This window comes from Hippocampus comes, unplaced genomic scaffold (assembly GCF_001891065.2).
Source record: "Hippocampus comes isolate QL1 unplaced genomic scaffold, H_comes_QL1_v1.1 scaffold335, whole genome shotgun sequence".
NCBI lineage: Eukaryota > Metazoa > Chordata > Actinopteri > Syngnathiformes > Syngnathidae > Hippocampus > Hippocampus comes.
This window is the reverse complement of record NW_017805823.1, coordinates 1,400,031-1,413,622: the sequence shown is the minus strand read 5'-3', so window position 1 is coordinate 1,413,622 and position 13,592 is coordinate 1,400,031. Positions and strand designations below refer to the sequence as shown.

Here is a 13,592-nt window from a genome sequence, read left to right as displayed (position 1 = left end):
GGATAGAAAAAGATGGCTTTAATAGTCCATCCATGAACCGCGTTATCTTCACGAGGGTCACGGGCGTGCTGGAGCCTATCCAGGGTGTCTTCGGGCAGGAGGTGGGGGACACCCTGAACTGGTTGCCAGCCAATCACAGGGCATACATAGCCGAACAACCATCCGCGCTCACACTCACACATAGGGACAATGTCGAGTGGTCCATTAACCTGCCAGGCATAGAGAAGCATACAGATCCACCATTTTGCCTAACCACAGGACAGCTTAAATGGAAGGAAATTTTAAAAAATTATTTACTGAACAAACTCATTGCTTAATTTCTCTTTTGGGTAAAATACTTATTGTAAGAACAGAACAGGAAAATTGCCACGTCACATCAACGGAGACAAGTAATATCATCACTTCACCAGAGTGTAAAAATAATTGGTCCTTTTTGGGAGACGACCACATTCAGTCAACTACCACACTCGACGCAGACTCATTAACAGAATGTGTCTGCATGGCTCACCATGTCAAAACATGGAACCGCATTCTGTTTATGCATCCGGTGGCTGTTTGTTATTCTAAGAGCAGTGATGAGCATTAATTGGTTGCGTTGTCCAAACCCATTTAGTTTGGAGAACGTTTGCTGGCAAGATAGATACTGTATGCGTGTGTGATAGCGTACCTCGACAGGCTTCTGGGCCTGAGCTGATTTTTCGGTTGCGGTATCTGGCTCAAGGGTGCATCAACAGAAACGAACACTATTTAAGATGGCTTCAAACCGGGGTCCCCATAGTGCTTGGCGACAATCCCATCCACTTATCCATATATTGTACTAGCTGTATTTTTAATTCCAAAGACAAGTCTAAATACAAAACAATGTATACAATACGTATTTATTTATAGAGCGCTTTCGCAACAGTAACAAAGCACTTTACAGAACATTTAATGTAAAACAATGGTTATGTTAACAATTTCCTATCACCTTTATGCGCATTAGGGTATAAAGTAAGCTACAGGCTGCTATTACCTGAACATATTAAAGATTGTGAACAGTTGCGAATATAGCAATGGAAAACTTTTTTTTTGTACCCTGGTACATGTATTATGTTCACAAAACATTACCTGCTGTAAAGGTGATCTGGTGAAATCCCAAATATCGTGTTCACACTTCTTTGTGGGAGGGAATACCGTATAGTCCACACTATAAGGTGCACTGAAAAGCATTCGATTTTCTCAAAAGCTGACAGCGTGCCTTATAATTCGATGTGCCTTATACTGTATATCACAGGTGTCGAAGTCCGGCCCTCGAGGGCCGGACTTCGACACCTGTGCTGTATATGATCAATATTCTGATTTCTTGGACATGTTATTTTAAATGTTCTGTAAAGCGCTTTGTTACAGCTGCAGCAGTTGTAAAAGTTCTATATAAATAAAACTGTCCTTAATTGTATTGTATTCCCTTTAGCATAGCACCATCTAGTGGATGCATAATGCAACCGCAGCCGCTATTGTAGCTTTTATTCTATGCGCCTTAAAATGTGGTGCGCCCTATATATGAAAACAGTTTTAAATTAGGCCATTTATTGAAGGTGCGCCTTGTACTCCGAAGCGCCTTATCGTGCGGAAAATACCGTACTACCCTACTACTGTATTGTGTCCAGGGTGGCATTCTGTTTCCAATGGATGCACGGACGGCTATGTGTTGACAACCACTTTGAAGCAGGAGTGAGGATAATCACATTACCTGCTCTGCATTTGCAAGCTTTGTGCTGTCTAATGGCCTCGGCTTCTCATGTCGAACAGACAAAAGCGTGGTCATCTGACACCTCCTTCAATCAGGCCTTCACCTCCTCCCTTTGCTTGGACTCCATTTACAGCGTCCGAATGGAGCCATCAGCCACATGGTGAATGACTTTTCTTCGCTACAAATCTATCTACGGTATATGTTCATCGCAGCACCGCCTCCGCTTCGATGATTTATTCATCTACCTTCAACTGATCAGGCCGGTGATGCAGAGTCTGTTTGTCACACGTACCGTCACCTATCGGGGCTCCTTTTCATCTCATACAAGATGGCCGCATTTCATGCCGTCAAAAAAATTTCGTCAGCCTTGTGGATTTGACCTCCCAGTTGGGACAAGACAGAAATCAAGCACTCATCCATTGTGTCCTAAGAAAAAATAGATTTTTGGGCCCTCTCGCAGAAATGCTCCACTGCAGTGCCATTAACTTATTTATTATCCTATTTTTCGAATCTTGGCACGCCTTTGCCGTTGCGTGAGTTTTAATGTCAAACGCTAGTTGCACATTCATCTGCAAGAAAAAAGGTTAATAAAAAAAAAAAATGCATCGACAATTTGTCATGCAAAGGTGCTTGGTTCGGTTATGCCTCATAGAAACAGTGCGTGACAGCAGGCAACCTCTCTCAGTTTACGGCTTAATAGAGACCTTTCAGCAAGTCTTGCTGAGCAAATGATCTCAGTTGAAATGGCCTAATGTCTGCACTAACTAGATTGACAAAAGCTGAAAGCCCTCTATTACAATCTGCACTTCATGATGCAGATGTTTCTCGTTTCTTCCAGTGTCTCCAGAGTCTGCCAAAGGAAATGCTGACATGCCTGCCAGGCTTTTAGACATCATTAGGATGTGAGTCACAAGATGTAATCTCTTGGTTGAAGCCTTAAAGTGTAGTAATGGTGTCATATTTTGTAATATTAATCATAATACAGCATTCAAGCACTCACTGTACTGTAATTGTTTTTCTTTGAAGGGGGAAAAAAGAGAAGCCCAATTTATTCTCAATGAAGTAATTTTTTTTCATAAAACCATACATCCTGTTTTAACTTGCAATCCATATTGAAATGCCAGCTGTGTGAGAGACATAAATATAATCCGAAAATCTCAGAAATCAGGGTAATCAGATGTGCAACGTATTTTAAAACAAAATCAACGGTTGTTCCTTTTTTTTGTAAGCATAATTGTAATTGAGGGTGTAAGTAGCTTGGGCTTTAGAACTAGAGGGTTACAGTTTGAAATGCAAATGAAATGCAAAATGGCGACTAGTCTGCTTCCGGACTGCTGTTAACAGTCTCTTAGCTCAAGAGGTGCAGCACCAATATCTCCCCTGTAGGAATGCGTGTGGATGGATTTCTATAATGGTTCAAACGTACTGTACCACACTAGTGTCATATTCATAAATGATTATGAATAAAATCTGGTAACATCAACTACACACATCTGTCTGCTTGCGGCTTTGACCAACTACAGCAAAATTGTGCTACACCACCTGCGCCATGAGTTAGACCTGCTTTTACCGAGTCTAATATTTAGTGTACTTTTGTAACCAAATTTGCAGATGCGCTAGGGGTGTGGCGCAACTACCTACTTCGGAAAGACGCTGAACGAGACCGTTGCTTCGGCACGGAAATCATGATGCGCCTTTTTTTAGACTAAGGGCAAGCTACTTTCTGTTAATTTTTTAGAGTAGTGGGTGTAAGAACGTCCAAGAGGTGTAACGCGGCCTCTTTTTTCACCGAGCACACAGTTGCCAGTCTATACCAAAATAGGTCCTATTATCTCTGCATGCACAGGCGGGTCATAACTCTAAAAAACAAAGCTCCTGCTATTGTTGTTAAGTTTCTTTGTTGTGCTGATGACCATACATCCATCTGGATTAGCCCCAGTAACAAGACTTTGCTTAATTGAATTAGAGTTTTAACGTGCAAGACTTGCCTAAGGCCAGCTTGTCTTGAGCAGAAAGGTGATTCTTGCTGCTGCTGTATTTAAGAACATTCTTGCACTGATAACTACCAGAGTAAATATGCTTGATCCTGTCTCAAAAACATCAGAAAATATCATATCATATCATGTGATTTTTCTTTTCTTCATCTTTTGGAGCACTCTCAACAGTTTTACTACTCAATACCGGCAGTGTTCTCCCACATTTTAAATTTCAAATTTTAATAGTAAACTTTGGAGGGCGAGGACCTTCTCAGCAAAGCCAGAGAAAACTGAAGAGGTCAACACAGGAAGCTAAGAAGAGAGAGAGAGAGATAGAGGGAGAGAGAGCAACAGCATACGAGAGGGTTAAGACAATTTCAGTGGTGTCATCATGTTCGTCTTTTTTCATGACACAACATATTTCATTTCCTCTTTTACCCATTCTTGTCTTAACATTTTTCCCCTCCATTAAGTATGATGAAAGTGCGCAAGAAAGAGGACTCTGCAAAAGTACCTTCCCCTGTTGTATGTATTGTCCCCTTTTTAATAAAACAGGTCGATAAAAAAAATGGCTGGATTTACACAGCAGTGTTCGTGTGACCCAATTAAATTTTTTTGCCCTTAATAGGCATAATTTGTACATATCCTGTGACAGCATCAATGGAAAAACGCATGGAATCAGATATCCTCAGAACAGAATCAGGCCTACCCCAAATGTTGGTACAAATCCAATACTGTACGTACCAATGTGCCAATATGAGTGTTGCAATAATAATCATAATAACAGATTGGATATGCCAATTTATATACTTCATTGAAATACAGACTGGTGACATACCATATCATTACAACCACGTCTGCACAAACAGCAGAAATAAAAACATTGAAAAACTTTTTAAGCAATACAAATGGATGGACATGTCTATATGATTTTGGAAAATCTAAATCCTTTGTGAATGAGTGTTAATATTTTCTGTGAGCATGTTATTGTTGACTTTGGGGCTGTGACTGCCTGAAGTTTACACTTGTGAAGTTATTTATGTGAAATTCGGGTGTCTGCGCATGCAGGTTGTTTTCATGTGCTCCATGTACGTAAAACAAAAAAGACAAATCTGATGTGTTATTTGAAATTTCCATGGAAACAGACAGTCATAACAATTACATCAAAAATTGGTCAGAATGGTTTTAAATGTGTAAATCCAGCTTTCAGGTGACCAGAGTTGCTCTATTTGTCAAAACTGAAGGAGAGACAATTTTTGGCCTACATTAGCACAAAATATGAACATGGTCCAAATATAAGTACGACCTACTATTCTGCACACCAAAAATAGAAAGACTTTAATCACGACCATAAATCCAACATCGCCCCAGAGGGATACAATTCTTTCTCGACCTGTCATGTCTGTGTGTGTCCCGCCACTCCCCCACGTCGTGTGTTCACCCGCCCCCTGATTGTGCCTTTTCCTCACCCGAGCCTCGTTATCCTTGATTACCTTGTGCATTTAACCTCGTCTCATTCTGTGTCATCACCAAGCTCCATCAGCTCCTGTTCATGCAGCTTCTACCCTGTTTGATGATCCTGGCTTTTTGTCTCACAATATGGATACCGTTGCCAATCCTGACTAACTTTTCAGTGTACTGAACCTATCCTAATGAATGGCCTATTTTGTCATTTTTTTTCATATATTGGATGCACCGCACTATACGACGTAATCTACAATGCATCCACTAGATGGAGCTACGCTCAAGGAAATGCCAACAGAACTATAGCAACGCCACTCGAGTAAAGCGCGCCTCAGCAGTCCATAGTCCGCTGCTCTCTGCTGTGCGAGCGTGAGCGCGAGCGCGTACGTCACAGATAAAAGATGCTTTGAACAAACGACAACAGCTAAGATAGCTTAGCTGTTGAGTAGCGTTGCTACAGAACGATCAGATGTCAGTAAAACGTATTTAGTAAAGCAGCGACACAGTTCACTTAACCAACAGCAAGTTATAACATTGACTCGTTAACATTGAACTCTCTTGCTGCTGCTCTATTTCCGTGTTCAACTGCGTAACCCGATCGCCTTAAGTTTGAACTGTGCGTTGTAAGCATGTCTCGAGCAAGGAGCCATTTTGGGGTCAACGTATTACCGTAATAACCATACACAAGGCGCATTGGATTTTAAGGTGCGCTGTGAGCTTTTAAGAAAATGGAAGGCTTTTAGCTGCGCCTTTATTGCGGAAAATACGGTTATAATGTGATTTTTGTAAGTAGGGGTGGGCGATATATATCGTCATAGATATTATCGTCCATTTTACATTATCGAGTATGAATCCTGTCTCAAAGGAAAACACAAACAGGTCCACTGGTTGGCTGCAACGTAGGAAGTCTGGAAATGACTCTGCTATGACAAAATGGACGTCGGTCCAAAAATTCGCCGAAAAAAGGTTCTCTGTAAAGAGCAATTCATCGGCACTTCTCTTCCACCATGAACAATATGAAGGACAACCCGACTTCACCAGCAGGACTACCGCTCAAGAAATGATGAATGAAGCTGAGCAACACACACGTGAAAACCCCGCAGAGCTGAGCAAACACGCACTGGACCCTGTACCCTGTACGCCGCATTCACCTACATTAATTTATGCGAGCGGGTAAAAGTTTGCTGGATGTTCCATATTTGCCTAACATTCAGTTCATAGATGCTTGTACTCCGCTCCATCCGCGACTATATCACGTTTAGTATGTCAAAAGATTGCGGCTGCATTTCTTGTACCTGTACCTTCTCTGAACAAGCGACACAGATGGAAACACCTGCATAGATCTGCTTAAGTCTTGACAGGTAAAGGCTGCCAAACTCAGAAGGAGACGGTCCAAATAACGCACTTGAGCTGCTTAAAATGTGATCATGACGTCAACCACTCCCTTCTACTCCTTGTGCTTCATTCAAACAATCAAAAGACAGAAGTACAAACCACTCAAATTTTCACAAACACGTTCACCCCAAGGCATCCTGATCATCAACCACATCCTCAACAACACACACACACACACACACACACACACACACACACACACACACACACACACACACACACACACACACACACACACACACACACACACACACCAGTGGCCCCTGTCTCCACAGTATATTTAGTGTGCGGGCAACTGTGAGGGACTCACAGCTCAACATCAGCTTATGAGGACTCTGAGGAGAGTCAGAACATCTCAACACTGACAGAAGAGCACTAAAGAACATAAATGTGCTGATCTCGTAAGAAGTGCTCCCTCCACACACACACACACACACACACACACACACACACACACACACACACACACACACACACACACACACACACACACAAAAAAAACAAAACACTGCACAACCCGGCTGTTGCTTTCAGAAAGCAAGATTACAATATTCAACTGCTTCACGAATGGGGCTAGCAGTTAACCTCTTTTGTCACTTTAATACTGACCGAGAAAAAAGACGACACTGAGCAGGTTCCTGTTGCCGAATGAGATATAGTAAAAGGCGTAAAAAATATTGACAGCTCTCAATAAGATCCAGTACTGGAAACTTTACCAACACATCACAATAATAGACATGTCTGTTAAATGAATACCTCAAAAACAAACCATTGTCATATTTGTAAAAGGCACATTTTCCTCTTTTGGATGTCAAAGAGAGAATAGTGGAAATGGACCAAATGTGTCCATAAGGGCTTGTCAGGCCGAGCTCACGCTTGTCAGGTTTGAGTGGGGTAAAATGCTCTAGGGGGCAATTGTTCAGTTTGTGCAGCTAGCTCAGTCAAGTGTGAACGCTGTCATCTGATCCTGGTCCTTATTGTTTGGTGAGGTTGGACCATGTCCACTTGCAAGTTAAGTGTAGTGAAAAATGTCACCGAGCAGTCCAGTCCAAACGGTTTTGGAAGGATCTTTCCATTCAAGGAAAACAACGTAATATGCACACCATGCATCTTTTTTTTTTTAACTGTAAAACTCACAGAAACAAACGTCTGATTTGTAGACAGCTGAGCGGTATTGAGAAAATGTCATTAGCTTGAGATCAATTTGCAGAGAAACACACACACACACACACAGACATTTGGAGGCATTTCATCGATTTCATAAATTCTGACAGCTGCATCAACAAATCATTCCTCTTTTATTTACGTGGATTCCTGAATAAATCATGAATATTTCTTTAATAGTTTGAAAAAGACAGGGCTGTGAATACACAGAAGAAGCCTGAAACACAAAGTACAAGCTCAATATTGGAATAACGTGACATGCGATATGGGATTTCAATACAGAGTATTAGCATGCTAACTCAGTAGCATAACTATTCTCTTTTTAGCAGTAATGCCATATGGATTGGTGTTGAATAGTTGGTAGCAATTTCAAAACATATATATTAATCAATTATTGTTATAAAATAATGAGTAGGTTATATGTGAGTGTAAATTGTCAGGTTCACTGTATTCTCTTAAATTCAGCTGCCTGGGTTAAGTCAGTGCCCCCTGCCCACCATGGGAGCTAGAGCCTTCAGTCGCGCTGCTCCAAAGCTTTGGAACAATCTACCTCCGGACCTCCAAAACTGCACATCTCTCTCCACTTTCAAGTCCCGTCTAAAAACACACCTGTTCAGGATTGCCTACAAGACATAGCTCTTCCATTCCCTATGTTTTTATGATTTTATGTCCTGTTTTTTATATAATATCTCGCTTACGAATTTTTACATTGTATTTTCTTATTGTCTGGACAGTGTCCTTGGGTGGCATGAAAGGCACTTTTAAATAAAATGCATTATTATTATTATAAAAGCCAAAGCTAACTTTCAAAAGTGCTATTGCTACAAGATGTTCCTCATATTATTTATACTATTTACAGTCTACACTAATTGATTACACAAATTAAAAGGTCAGGCCAGAAACCTCTTAATATGTTAAATAAACGTGATTCATTGGCAGCGGTCACAGTAGTTGAAAAGCAAAACTGGCTAAAAGGGAGCAGTACATTATTCAAGCGCTTCAGCGCTGCCACTTCAATACACTATGAACGCTTTGAATAATTCAGGTACAAAAGCTCCGATATTCTGTGAAATCCTTTAGCATGTGTGATTGTTTTTATGTGAAAAAGATCTGAAAGTGCAGCCTGTGTTAAAAATTCATGTCAAGTTTCTGGTGGAGAGTGTTTTTGAGCTTCCTTCTGCCCCTGATGCCTGGAGGAGGTTACAGACTGGCACAGCAAGCTGCTATTAAAAAAAAAAAAAAAGTCAGCATGTCACTATAATAAGCGGACTAAGAAACAAATGTAATTATAAAACCTTTAATCATCGTGACTAATCTGTAATAACCAGTGTGACTAAAATGCACTGAATGCTCACTGCTGCGTCCTCTTTTCCCCATCACTATACAAATGTCACTCCACTCATCTTTACAATTGCATCTTCAAAAACCACATCGACCTATTTACTCATACAGCGTAGTGAATTATTCATGTGGGGAAAGAGGGAACACCTGAGTATGCCTAAAATCCCAACAGATTATTTCTGATGGTTCGCTTTATCCACTTCCTGAACTGTTCCATCTTTTCCTTCCTTGTAGCTATAATATGGACCGAATGCGACCCGAGTCATAAAATACATAGTTTACAACACAGGATGACGCAAATGCCTTTGACATATCTGTTTGAAAAGCCATCACATGAGTGAGTATGTGTGGAACAACCTGAAGAAGGTGACTTCTAATGAGGTCTTCTCTGGATGCGATGTTTAACAGCTCTCAAGGAGGTGAGTCACATGCACCTGGCCTGACGCACATTTGCTTATGTCACCCTGGGCAGTTAGGAACACTCCCTAAGGATGACGACAATATTTTCCAGGTTCAGGTTGTAAAAAAAGAGCAAATAAAATAGTTACTTCAAATCAGAGCCAACAATAAACCAACAACAATAACAAACAGTGAAATGTGCTGGTCGCTTTAGTTTTTTTTTTTTTTTTTAGGGTGGGGGTGGGGGAGGTTAGCTTTACAAAAACCGAGGCCATGAACATTAGAGCTCGTCGCCCCCCAAATCCCCGTTCTTGGGTGTGTTCAGAAAAACCCTCTGAGGTGCACTGCTTCACTCAGAACATTCGGAGTCTCCCAACATTGTTCAAATGTGTTGTTCGGTTATTATGAGAACCCCAAAAGACAGTCAGACAATACAAGGAAAGTAAACAGGTGAAGCACAAGCAGTTCATTATAGGCTGCGTTCATAAATTCGGCACCAGCACGAGGACAACAAAATGTCTGCTAAATAACTATGTAAAACTTTTTCTTTATAGTTTAAAATGACTTACTTTAACAAGAATCCCACGTCGCATTGCAGCTAAAGGTACAATTCTGGTGAGTTCATGCAGCTTTTGACGCTATAAATCCTTGTTGGAGAAATGTATGCCGGTTGCCTTGACTATCGTTCTTCTGTGTGTGTGTGTGTGTGTGTGTGTGTGTGTGTGTGTGTGTGTGTGTGTGTGTGTGTGTGTGTGATGGGGTGTTCATATTGGCTTAATAGCGGCGTTAAAAAAGGAGTCAACCCTCTCCTTGGCAGAAATTCGCCTATTGTGGGGCTCGGAGAACGTATAATTCGTGAAAAGTGAGGAGACGCTATGCTGTAAATAGGTTCTTTATACAGGAATATCTCTATGTTCCGACTTTCATAGAAACTCAGGTCACGTCTGTGTCGTACCTATGGAACTTCCAAAATGATAAATGAAATATTTTTGGACAGTCACTTTCATCTAAATCTGCACAAAGTGCAATGTTTGCACTTGGCCCTTGTCACACTACTTCCACAAATAATTTGGTTGTTTTGCCCAACCCTGCACTCAAGCGACAGCCTGCCTTTGGATTTTTACCGCCACTGACAAATGATGTCATTAACGGCATACAATTGAAGCTAAGTCCGGAAAATCCATGACGACAGACCTAAACACGAGTCGTAATGTTTGTAGAAGTGATTCTCTGGATGGATTCTATTTCATCCGGAACAGCTGCAAGGCGGAAAATCATTTGTGCCAAATAAAAAGTAAACGGCACTGGCAGAATGCTAAGAGGCACAAGTGCCTAAGCATTAAAGAAGGAAGCTGTGCGTTGGCACGGTCCCCAGTGGATAAATCACTTGAATTGGAAAACTTGAAGGAAATGAAACACGATGTCTACAAATCCATCACTCAGAATACACTGCTTGTGCCAACGAGTACAGTTCAAGCTCCTTTGAGCATGGACGGTGAACTCAACAGATGATCATGTCGGCATCGACGCTGCTATTGTTGAACTGCATAATGAAAAAATACTTTTTTTTTTAAATAATCCCCATTGCACTGAACAGATGTGTGTATCGTGTTCCTACCTCACAATAAGTTCCATTTCCTGTTCTATGGTGTTCATAACGCAACCTCCATTACTCGTCATAAAAAGGCACAAAAGCAAAACACCTGCGGAGTTATTTCTTTGGAGGCTCGGTGTGTTATGAATATGGTACCGCCTCAGGCCGTCCTTCCACAGCCGCAAACATGGAATATTAGTTATATTAGTTGCTCTTCAACAAGGCACCGAACCCCTAAGTTGTTTGAAGAGTGACAGACCTCGCATTCATCTCACCATTTCAATATCTCAGCCATGATGCAAGGTGAGGATTGTCATTTATGTGTACATCGGGTGTGTGTTAATTCAATTCTCTGTGTGTTATAGAAGAGTGTACTGTATTGACTGTCTTCTTCATAAAAACTGCATCTAATGCAAAAATCCGTGATCCTGAACAGGATAAGTGATAAGTATGCAAAATACAAGGATGGATACACTGTACTGACGATAAAGATCTGTCGCCGTTCAAAACCAACTGGGAAATGTTACCAAATAGCCCTGCATCAGATGAGTGGTAAAGAAAAAGGATATGGGCAGAAGCTGCAGATATGGTGAATGGAAGAGGCATTAAAAAAAAAAAAAAAAAAAAACACACACACACAATAAGAATGGTGACCGTCCCAGCCTGCAACTCATTGAGAACACATTTTCCTCAACTTTTCCATCTCCAAACCCAAACTCTAAATTTGGTTCTCACTGAAGGGATTTTCATTGACAGTCTGGGCGTTCATACTGCTGTATTGCAGTTTTTCAGATAGTCACAAAATACTTGCTTTTGTCTAAGTGCTGCCGTTTATTGTCGTAGCTGATTCGGGCGAAGGGTTGGAATACGTGAATAACCAATAAGGTTGTGAACCACTAGTTACTGCGCTGCCACCGAGTTAATAGAAATGCGACAGAATTAACTTCTGAACTTCTCTTTCTTGGCAAACCAATCGCGGCCTGTCAGAGGGCCAGTGAAGAGTGTTAATGATGGATGAAACCAAAATTGGCACCAGCACATATTTGACTTCAGCAGCCACTAATCTTCTCCACCGGATTTGATTGCTTTGGAGCAAATAACTTAAAACTCGGTCAGTAAATTGAGGAGGAGCTGGGAGCCAACCTCCAATCCCGTACACAGTGTTGCTGCATCTAAATTTGAAATGCACATTTTGCAAATCCAGCCAGACACATTATTTTTCTTTTACCTCTCCCAATATATAAATCAATTTTCGTTGGCACAAATCCTCACGGGGGATCTGGGGCCCATCCCACCTGACACCTGACACTGTCAGCAATAATGCACACCCACACATTCGCGCCTATGGACAATTTACAGTCTTGAATGAACCCAACCGCATGAACACAAGCACGAACGTGCCAACCCCACACGGAAAGGCTCGACCTCATAACTGTGAGGCAGATGTACAAACCACTAGTCCACCTTGCCCGCCTCTCCCATTGTAAATGTCTAAGTAATCAGTCTAGCAGGCATCCATCAAGGCTGGGTTTTCAATCATGAGCTCAGAAGGAAAAACAGCCCCGCATCATTATAGCTGACAAGCACTCAGGCGTCCGTCTACAATTCCCATCAATGAGCAGCACACATTCCCAGTAAGCAACACAGAGTGAGCCTCCAGGACGCAGCGCCTGGCGAGCATTACCTGAAAGGCTCCTTTGTCCGCCAGTGCATCCGAAGGGTGCTACGTTAGTCGTGAAATTCCAGATTGTGTGAATGTCAGCCAGTCACGCTGACCTCAAAAGTTCTGCAAGTCTGCGTTGCATTTCTAAAGAAACGTGTGGGTGTTTGCCCATGACTAACATGGAGAAATTGACTAAAGAAGATATATTTGCGTCTTGACGAGCAGCAGTAAGGCTCTGACAGTGGGCGTGAGATGCTGGGCTGCACTAAGCGGTGCGTACCGCACATCTCAGTATGCATGAGCAATGGCTGTCACTTTTTAAATAATACATTACTGAAAGCCTTGTCGTGTCATGTATTTTATCAAGTGTTTCTATTTTTTCTAACTTCAAAACAATGTACCGTTGCTGTTCAACCACGAGACCAAAACTCGAAATCAACTTTATACTACTTGACAAAAGATCTTGAAATAACAGGAATGACTAAGAGCCTGGAGAAGAGAGCACGCTCACCTTGATGTGATTTTCTGGCGATGGTGGTGGATGTTTCGAATATGTGGCACAAAAAGAGGTAGAGGCAGCGAAAATTACAATAATATACAAAGATATTTAAATAAAATGACTACCTTCTGGTTCGTGACACGCACACCAGTACAGCTTCCACTCATTCATGGGGGCGGGGGGGAAAGAAAACCTTTTGCTCACCGCTGAGAGCAGAAGGCGGATACTTGCTCGCTGATCCAAATAAAAGCCAATTAAAGTTCAGAAAGAAGTGACGAATCATTAGAGGGCGTGGCTTCTTTTTTCCTCCCACAGTGTGCTTCTATGACGTATGTTGGGGACCCCCCCCCCAAACAGTCAATTTGTCA

General features: G+C 41.6%; 1 protein-coding gene across 6 annotated transcripts in view; it reads right to left on the bottom strand.

Annotated features, from left to right (window-relative positions):
- osbpl3b (oxysterol binding protein-like 3b) overlaps positions 1-13,402 on the bottom strand; it is a 34,621-nt gene extending 21,219 nt beyond the window's left edge. For 5 of the 6 annotated variants that reach the window (XM_019886379.1, XM_019886378.1, XM_019886382.1 and 2 more), the window contains exon 1: positions 13,237-13,402. The gene's annotated coding sequence lies outside the window, so the exon portion shown is untranslated. Of the gene's footprint in view, positions 1-12,746; positions 12,935-13,236 lie in introns of those variants that run through there. The other variant, XM_019886380.1, reaches the window with a different exon arrangement.
- Between the last annotated feature and the right edge of the window lie 190 nt (positions 13,403-13,592).